At 42.3% G+C, this 7,281-nt stretch overlaps 1 long non-coding RNA gene across 1 annotated transcript in view; it reads left to right on the forward strand.

Moving 5' to 3' along the window:
* LOC128077788 (uncharacterized) overlaps positions 1-6,720 on the forward strand; it is a 29,519-nt gene extending 22,799 nt beyond the window's left edge. Inside the window, exons 6-7 of the long non-coding RNA XR_008205181.1 lie at positions 4,357-4,476; positions 5,043-6,720. This is a non-coding gene — a long non-coding RNA (uncharacterized LOC128077788). The remainder of the gene's footprint in view (positions 1-4,356; positions 4,477-5,042) is intronic.
* Positions 6,721-7,281: the final 561 nt, after the last annotated feature.

A 7,281-nucleotide genomic window follows, 5' to 3' on the forward strand; every position in this document is an offset into this window, starting at 1 on the left:
TCTGTGGACTGGGGGAATGAGCCCAGAAAATATAGGAAGCTGAGTGGTGTGGCTCCAGGCCTGCCCTGGGTGGTCCTGCAGTGCTTCCAACAAGACACAGTCCTTCTCCTCTGTTCTATGGCTGGGCTCTCTCCAGCAGAGCCTGGCACATGCCTTTATTGTAGGGACATGCTCAAGTATCACATGCTGCAGTACCTGCTGTGTACATTTTTGAAGGTGAGGGAGATCTGAGCTGAATCTCTCATTATTTGCCGATGTAAATCCATTAGAATGTGCTCAGAAGTGTTTAACTTCAACTCTCAAATTTGTGCAGAAGGCAGACTTCCTTAGGCTTGTTGGCTTCCCCCTGCCCCAGGCATCAGGCACAGCTCATGGCCATGGGGAACAGACAGTGAGGGGGGGGGAGGAGAATGGAATGAGGCCTCCAAGCAACTGATGAGAAGCTAGGAAGGTGACCTTGAACTGAAGGGGTCTTTATCCTATTTCTTATCTGAACTTTGCTAGATCAGGTCTGACTGCAAACGATTCTCTTCTGCTGGTTGTTCAATGACCTGTGTGAAATGCAGTTGACAGATTTAGCTGTCATGTTGCCAAGTCTTCAGGCTCCCTGTGAGTAACACAGTTCTGGCCCATGCTGTGCAGAGCCTCTCGCACTGCAGTGTGAGGGACTGCTAACTTTTCCATGATATTCTGGGGGAGGAATACTGTTTTCTACCCCACACATGATTCACAGCTGAGAGAAATACATTGCCACAAGATCATGGTCTAAGTTTAGGCTGCTGTTTGCTGCACACATCTCATGAGACTGCTTTCATCCAGCTCTCATTCTTCATTGAAGATAGCATTGTATTTTTTTGGCATAATATTGAGCAGCTTGATTATGAACCTGAATCTGCATATGGTGAAACTTCCCCTGAAACTGAAAAACTTGGGCGATTCTGTGCTTCAGGTTCACCACTTGCTGGTGACTTTCCAGTGGTATCACAGGTGAGATGCACATACAAGAGCAGTTCAGCTGTTGAATTCCATCAGGTGCTATCAGAGGGAGATTACAGTACTGAGATGGGACTCTGGGTATTGTCAGCATTAACTTTGTTGTGGTGCTTGCCATGTTTCATGTGGAAGTACTGAAAGGCTGTGGTTTTAGGACAGGCTCTGTAGGAAATAGGCTTCTTGTGTGCTGCTGAACTTGAGTTCTGCTTGGATAGGATCTGAAAGGATCTGGAAAATAAAGTTCATTTTTTCAATGCAAAAGGAAGCTTTCTGCTCGGTACAAGTTTTGACTTGGAAACAAGGCATGAGGTGTGTCTGAGGCATTGCAAACAAGTCTCTGTGGTGTTGAGGGCTGACTTTGCCTCTGAGCTCCATTGGTTCAGTTGCATTCAAATGCTCCCATTCAGGGGATGTTTATCCTAATACAAAGTGAACTTGTGTCTTATTTCCCATTCTTTCTTCCAGTGCTACTGTCTGTCACTCCCCTGAGACATGTACAGACCTCTGATGTGATCGAATCACTCCATTAGGCAGTGAGTCCTTGCTGCATTTCACTACAGACCAAGTAGGTCAGCACTTTCCCCAGTGGTTAGATGCTCTCCACAGCTAAGACATGATATGAGCAAAAGTCTTATCATAAGGTGTGCAAACTTCTTGCTGCAAAGCATGGGCACAGTTTGCTCTCTGGAGTTTCAACTCAACTCTCTGGGAGTTTCAAACAGCTATGAGTTTAAAAAAATATATAGTGTGGGTAGCAGGCCACTGAAGCAGTAGGAGGAGCAACAGGGTGCAGAGAGGTTAAGCATGTTGTCTTCACATCTTGAAAGATCTCTGGATGTCAGAAGAGTTGGCTGAAGATTCATGTAGGTTGCAATGGGCAGACAGTGGAGTCCAAGCCTATGGAGTGATGAAGCCCTGCGTTTGCCACCTTCTTGTTGATGACTTCTTCCTCTCCTCTTCCCTGGTAGTTGTCATGAAGTGAGCTGGATGGACACAATCTTTCCTCAGATGTTGCTATATTGAATGTTTAATTTAGCAGTTGCTTTAGCAGTCTCTCAGTGCCTGAAGCTGCCAAAAGAAACCTCTGTGTGGAGAGGGGAAAATGAGCAGGTCAAAAGCTTCATTAGTGTACAAGTCTATTAGTTGTGAATAGGGAGAAAGAGGAAGACCTTTGCTTTCCTGGGGCTCTGTAACAGGTTTTCCTACCTTGTATCCTTTGCTTTTGCCTCACCTTGGAGTTGTTTCTGTTGACCCCAGTGTAGCTGTCACAAACATAAATTGGATGAGAGCTAATTAACTGTCAAAACCCAGGGCTAAAGACAATAAACCCCTGCTTCACCTCCTGGTGGGTTTTAGTCTTTTCTCTTTGATGTGACAGCTTGTCCTCCATTTCTCTTGCAAACAACTCACCATTGCAGAGGAAATGCAATACAGCAAGGCAATCACTTATTGCCAGTGACAGCAAATAAACATGAAAAATGAGCTTTGAAACGCTAAAGGACAATGATCAGAAAGGTTTCTTCTTTCATCCTAAATCATGATGTTTAGCACTCTGCTGTAGTATTATAAGTTATTTATAAGTGTCTTGGCTTGTTTTTATACAAAGATAAATAACGTTTTTAATCAGATGATAAATGTACATGCTCTGTGTGTGTGGGGGGGGAGCAAATGGGGGAAAATCCAACCCAGGCTCAGTGTAATGTACAGATATTGGTAAGATGCCTCCCATAAATGAAAATATTACTGCCTGCTATTTGCTTCTGGGCATGTAGAAACCAGGCATGTTTGTATTACAGGAAAGCTAACCAGAGTTTCTGATGGAACAATTTTTTGTCAGAAAAAGCAGTTTCATCAAAATCAGAATATCTTACTGAGAAGCACAGATTTGCACAGATACTTTTCAACAGAGGAACATTTTGTTTTGCTCTGCTAAGATAAAATCCTTGTTTCAGTGTTTGCTTGGATTCTTCACATAAAATGTTGATATACATTAAGAGGATTTGATTTCTTACATTGCTTCAGTGCTCTCAAAATAAATGTTTAAATCTATCCATATAGATGGGTTCAAAATGGGAGATTTGGATTGTCATTTCATGAGAAAACACCAGGCTCTTTTAGTTCTGAGTCAGAGTAGAAACATGCCATGATGTCAGTTTATCATATGATAGAAACTGTTTTTTTTTCTTTTCTTTTTTTCCTCCACTCCAATTATAGCATTTGGATTTTGAAATGCAAAGGAGCAGAAAGAAGAGGCAGGAATAATGTGTGTTAAAGCAACTTTTTTCCCCTCCATACATGTATGCTCAAATCAGCTTCAGAAAACTCAGCATTTTCCAATGTTGGAACTGGAAACCTGGCTGGTTATTATGTCCATAGTAGTGCAGGCACATTCCTTGCTGGACCCTCTGTGGCTGTATCTCATCTGGGAAAGCTTAGTCTCCACACCTGGACACTGGGCTCGGGTGCAATCCCATTGAAGCACTATTTCCTGGATTTTCACTTCTGCTCAGGAAGGTCTGAGGTCCTTCTGCTGATGGATTATTTAGAAGGAATGGAAGCTACTGTACTCTGTAGGCTCTGGAGTACCCTGCTGTCTTTGGGGGCTTGGAATTCCCCATGCTTGTGTCTCCTGTGGCTCTGAGTCAAGCACCCTCAGTGCTTCTCACCAGCTTTGTGAAAATCTCTGAGAGATTGGCTGGGAACCAAATTAGAACCGGATTTGCAGAACCATGTTCACTTCTGTTAAAGTTGACAGTAGAAAAACGAGGATACAAACTCTCTCCCAAGCAGAAAAGGATTCATCAGATGTGCTAGAAGATTTTGTTAAATGTGATTGCCAAGTCTTCTACATATTACTGAAGGGTGTGAGCATGCTTGTGTATGACTAATTTTCCTTACAAAAAAAGGTATTCTCTTATTTAACTACAGGACTTTGGCATCAATTTTTACTCCAGGAAAATAGTGTCATCAACGGTAGCAAAGCAGCCTGTACAGGAACTTCTTCATATTCTCTTCCACGCTTTTTCATGTAATACTGTAGTAAATTTGGGGCAGCTTTGCTGAGTTCACTGTGAAGTAACTTTTGATTTATACAGGCAGGAAGAAAAATTGATTTGGCCAGTTGTGTTGGGATTTGTGGCTGATTTATCCATCTGGCAGGAGGCTGAATATAGCAATCTGCTAATCTGAACTACTAGAAATGGATACCCAAAGTAAGTAATGACACTGGGGAAGCAATAAGGTGGGAGAAAAAAGCTTCCTCAACAACGCTGGGGAAAAAAAACCTCTTAATGTTAGAGATTTGCATGCAGTGTATGCATAATCAAAGTGGTGATTTGCATGACTTTTGGAATTTGTTATAAGAAGCCCCTGGAAGAGAGAGCATCCCTGTGGCTATGTAGGAAACCTAGATACGGATGGAGAAAGGAGTCAGGGTTGGTGCAGGCTGTTGGATGAGCCTTGGTGGAAGAAGTCCTGTTTCAGGTCATTGCAACTGGTAGAAAACAGTCTTGTCCAGACTTTATTGGCTCTGCTGGCTCTTTTGGGGTGACTTTTGTTATCATACATCCATTAAATATAGAGAGTAACTTTTGACTCTCAAAGTGAGAATAGCGAGGGGTGGGAGGCTGGTGGTGATGGTAAAGATGTGTCTCTGAGTTTCCTTTAGCTGAACCAAAGTTGTGTTAAGTTCTTCCCTGTGGGCAAATACTTGAGTTTATTTATGGCTCCTGAGTTGGAAAAAGGTCTTCATTTTAGAGAGGCTGAAGAATTATTTCTTTTCTCTCCCACTTGTTTAACTAGCTGTGGCACTGCCTATCATTTCACTAATAACACTGACAACAGTGTTTTTATCAGTGAACTTAAGAGAAGTCTGAAAATAAATTAATCTTAAAATAAACCAAGCTATTCTCCTGTATCTTGTTTTCCAAATTGGATAGCTTCAGAAATACTCATACATCATGCATGTCTAAATTCTCTGCTCTCTAATATACTCATCAACATATTCCCTGTATTAAGTCCCAAATTTTAAAATATTTATTTTGTTAAAGGTAACCAAACTGATTTCTGTGTCCTGAGACTTCATGCTCCAATGCTAGACACAGTCTGCAGTGACTTGCAGCTGCTGTCCTGCTGGAGGGAATGGGATTCTCTGGTGTTTCAGGTGACCAGGTTGCTGAAGGTATGCAGGTTGAGCCCTGAAGCCAGAGCTGCTGTAGCAGTGTAACACCTTGCCATTGACAGGTGTTCTGCTGCGTCTCCTCATGCTGCAGTCTTCTTGCTGCTGAGGGTCTCCTCTTCTGAGCCTTTGTGCACAAACCAATCCAAACTGAGCATGAAGATTAGACAAGAGAATGATGATAAATAACACTGTAAACAGGAAGAAAAAACTGAAGAAGTTCTTAAAACGGGCTGAAAAAGAAGAGTTTGAGTTCTGTGAGGCACTTGAGCAAGCTGGAGGACAAGTGCATGTGCTGGAAGTGAGCAGATGGATTCTTCTGTTCCTTGCAGATGCTGGGGCTTGGAGTAGAGCCTGCTTTTGGCTTTGATTCAGCTCAGCACCTGCCCAGCAGCTCCATATGAAAAGTATCTTACCTTCACTGTCCTGGTGCAGCTTGTCTTATCTAGGTGGGGTGACCTATGTAATTGGGTGACTTGTCTAGCTGTTTCTAGCCCCACTGAAATGTTAATTTCAATTTCAATCTGTCCCTTCTTTCTCTGGCCAGCTTTCATCTTGCCATTGATTCTTTCCTATTGAGTGCAATTAAGAAGGATGATCCTGTCCTTGGTTAATGATATCTACCAGTGAGTCGTGTCTGTACTTAAAAATGAGAGCAGAATATTTCAATTGAGCATAACAGAGCTGACAACAGAGACTGACAAACTTGGACTTTTGCTCTTCCTTCCTTTTCACTGGCAACAGTAACATGAGGAGCCCAAGAGAGCTAGCTGCTGGGCAGGTTTTGCCTTTCCCCCATCCACAAAGAAATCCTTTAGAGCCTAGTGATGTGCTCTTGAAACACTGATTTGCGCTGAGTTTTGTCAGACCATCACAGATGGTTCCGTGACCTCAGCCTGTTCTGTACATGTGTCATTAGCACAGCCAAAATGTGGGGAGCAATGGTTCTTTTTGTTTGATGTTCTCAGCCTGCTTGGCCTCCTATAGGAGTCCTGTCCCATCTCAGAGCTGCAGGAGATGGCTGCAGTACAGGGCTGATGGTCTGGCACATTGTGTAGTGCATGCTGTGGAGGGCTGGCATCAATCTTATCCCCTTAATGCACTGATGAACACTGCACAGACTAGTGATGTGAGGCACTGAGGGTCTTAATCAGCCCATCACAGAGCACAGCATCAGTGTGATTATCCAGTGGCTTCACTCATGACCTCAGTTCAAGAATACTTTTGCTCTTTGGGAAATTGCTCTTTTTGTCTCTGGTCAAACTCATCTCTGAACTGATCCTCTCGGCTATCTGAAGCTTAGCTTTCTGCACCATTTATTTGTTGTCTGTTCTCACTTAAACTGCTGGTTCTGATGATATATGGTTCTCTTAATAGATAAGCAAGCCAGTGTATGTGGTGTAAATGTTTCCTTATAAGTTAGCTTACAAATGAAGGAGTTGTTTCATCAGAATAAACAGAGTTTTCAAAGTGAGATTAACAAAGAGAGGTCTAGCTGAATTACTCTCTAAAGAACTTCACTGTAAAGCTTTTGAATGCCTGACATATATATATATTTAATAATAAATGGTCAAGATTTTTAACTGCTGCAGCAAAATTTGTTCGCTGTTTAATTAAGACTAGGATCTGGATGGTTACTGCCCTTAAAACAATTTGAGAATAATGTGGCCCCATTTGTTTCTTAAACCTTGCCTCTTTACAGGCTGCTTTAACCTGAATCTTGAGATAGTTATGAAAACAAAGGTGTTGTGCCAGTGCGAAATAGCCTGTGGAAAATATAAGTTGAAGAGGGAGTCATGGGTTACAAACTTGTCCACTTTGTAGACATCGGGATTGAAAGTGGCTGTTCAAGATCCAAGGCAGACATATTTGCATAGTTCCAGTGTTGTTTTAAAAGCATGCATTTAATGCTATGCCCTCTTCCAGGTTATTATTATTATTTTTTCTTTTTGCCAAGTGCTGTTTTTTTTTTTTTTTTTATTGCTTTTCTCTTAAGAAAAGTTTCCAGATACTTATGGCAAAGCACAATTACAGTGTGGTCTGGCAGTACCACTGGGCAGGCAGATCCTGGGGCTGTGTTTCCTATGGAACTGAACCCCAGGGCTACACCC

Source organism: Tympanuchus pallidicinctus, unplaced genomic scaffold (genome assembly GCF_026119805.1).
Source record: "Tympanuchus pallidicinctus isolate F22 unplaced genomic scaffold, pur_lepc_1.0 scaffold16, whole genome shotgun sequence".
NCBI lineage: Eukaryota > Metazoa > Chordata > Aves > Galliformes > Phasianidae > Tympanuchus > Tympanuchus pallidicinctus.